We start from the raw sequence: 2,221 nt of genomic DNA, 5'->3' as shown, positions 1-2,221 counted from the left end.
ATTTAATTCATGTTTGTGAAACTTTAAGATTTATTTGTGGATCTCATTCTATTTATTTGTCAATATGTTTAATGTTTGTTAATCTCTTTACATTTATTTATGGATCGTAATCTATTTATTTGGAATTAAGCAACAATTCTATCTCCATAGTTGTCACACCCGTAAATAACCGAACTGTGTGTGAACGTAACCGTATTAAGGACTCAAATATAGGACTGACAACCGTATTCATGGGTTTCAGTCACGTGACTTTGTCACACCCAGCCTGGTTAATCGTTCCAGAGTATCCCCGTAACTTCAACACCCACGGGTCGAGAGCTAACAGGTGAACAATGCCAAAGAACTTTGGTGTGGTACGGCCAAGGGTTCTCTGCCATATCTGTGAACATAGCGAATGTCATTTCAAGCGGAAAGGACCCTGGCCTGTAAGGCCGGGACTTCCAGGTTATAAAACCTTGCAAATGTGGATCAGCTACATAGCACGGCAAGCAACGCAGTACTCGTTCCCGTATCTCAGGGAACCGAGGTTACGTTAGTAACCGAGTACGTTCCCTTTCGATACTTCACTCGTACTGCGTCTTGCTTAAGACGCATATGGGAACATAGTCCAATCACGCCGTGCTGATGTAGTGGAACGACTTAAGGTATAACTTCCATAAGCAACCAATGCTTATAGAGAAGTCAACAATAACCCAAGGCTAAGACGGGCTGAGCTTTCTAGGTCACACCCGGCCTGGTTAATCGTTCCAGAGTATCCCCGTAACTTCGACACCCACGGGTCGAGAGCTAACAGGTGAACAATGCCAAAGAACTTGGGCGTGGTACGGCCAAGGGCTCTCTGCCATATCTGTTTACGCAGCGCGTGCCACTTCAAGCGGAAAGGACCCCGGGCTGCAAGATACACAGATACACAAGATACACAGATATCCGCAATGGACAGACCACTGGACCATGCCCACGACGAGGCGATGCCCCTAGTCGAGTGGGCCCATACTCCAATGGGGCATTGGAGGTCCAAAGAAGAGTACACTAGCGAGATGACGTCTACTATCCATCTAGAGAGTCTTTGCTTCGTAACCGGAAGTCCTTTGGTGCGATTACCGAAGCTGACAAGAGTTGTTCCAATCGCCTATAGGGGGCGGAACGCTCAATATAGGTTCTCAGCACTCTGACGGGGCAGAGCAGAGATAGCTCTCTGTCCTCTTCAGTTGGAGGAAGTGCGGAGAGCGTAATGACCTGTGCTCTGAACGGAGTGGAGAGCACTTTAGGTACGTAACCATGCCTTGGTTTCAGGACGACTTTAGTGTCGTTAGGCCCGAATTCCAGGCAGGCAGGGCTAATAGAGAGCGCCTGCAGGTCCCCTATTCGCTTTACTGATGCTAGTGCTAGAAGCAGAGCAGTCTTCAGTGACAGCGACCTAATGTTGGCAGACTGGAGCGGCTCAAAAGCGGGGCCCTCAGCACAGTGGGCAGGTCCCATGAAGGGACGGTAGGGGGACGAGGCGGATTCAGCCTCCTTGCACCCCTCAGGAAGACCGCGCTATTTCTGCCCACTGAGTGGCCCTCAATAGGGACATGAGAGGCCGCTATAGCCGCCACATAGACTTTGAGCGTGGATGGGGAACGACCCTTATCCAGCAGCTCTTGTTGAAATGACAACACCTCTGCCAATTCGGAAGTGAGGGGGTCTTTTCCACGGTTTAGACACCAGGCGGAGAAAAAAGACCACTTTAAGGCATAGAGGCGTCTCGTAGACGGAGCTCTAGCCTCCGAAATTGTGTTTAAGACTTGCTCTGGGAGGTACGAAGGCTCCCGTCGAGCGGCCAGAGGTGCAGGGCCCATAGGTCGGGCCGAGGATGTAACATGTCCGCTCCCCGGTTCAATTTGCCCGGTATATGCGCTGCCTTTAGCGAGCGCAGGTTGGGTTGAGCCCACTCTAAGAAGCGCTCTACCAGCATGAAGAGGCGCTTTGAAGAGAGGCCTCCCTGGCGATTTATGTAGGACGCAACCGACATGTTGTCCGATCGGATTAGCACATGGTGCCCTCTCAGGACTGGCAGGAAGAACTGACAGGCTCGACATACTGCTAGCATTTCCAGGCAGTTGATGTGGAAGCCTTTTTCCCGACTTCGACCAGTGGCCGAAGGTCGGTATGCCCTCGCACAGCGCCCCCCAACCTGAGTTGGAGGCGTCTGTCGTGACAACTGTCCTTCTGTGAACCA

At 51.1% G+C, this 2,221-nt stretch overlaps 1 pseudogene; it reads right to left on the bottom strand.

Moving 5' to 3' along the window:
- Positions 1-870: 870 nt before the first annotated feature.
- Positions 871-2,221, bottom strand: part of LOC107717193 (uncharacterized) — an 11,398-nt pseudogene continuing 10,047 nt past the window's right edge.

Source organism: Sinocyclocheilus rhinocerous, unplaced genomic scaffold (assembly GCF_001515625.1).
Source record: "Sinocyclocheilus rhinocerous isolate Xijiao unplaced genomic scaffold, SAMN03320098_v1.1 scaffold3377, whole genome shotgun sequence".
Lineage (NCBI taxonomy): Eukaryota > Metazoa > Chordata > Actinopteri > Cypriniformes > Cyprinidae > Sinocyclocheilus > Sinocyclocheilus rhinocerous.
The sequence above is the reverse complement of the archived record's forward strand: the minus strand, read 5'-3'. Positions and strand labels throughout refer to the sequence as shown.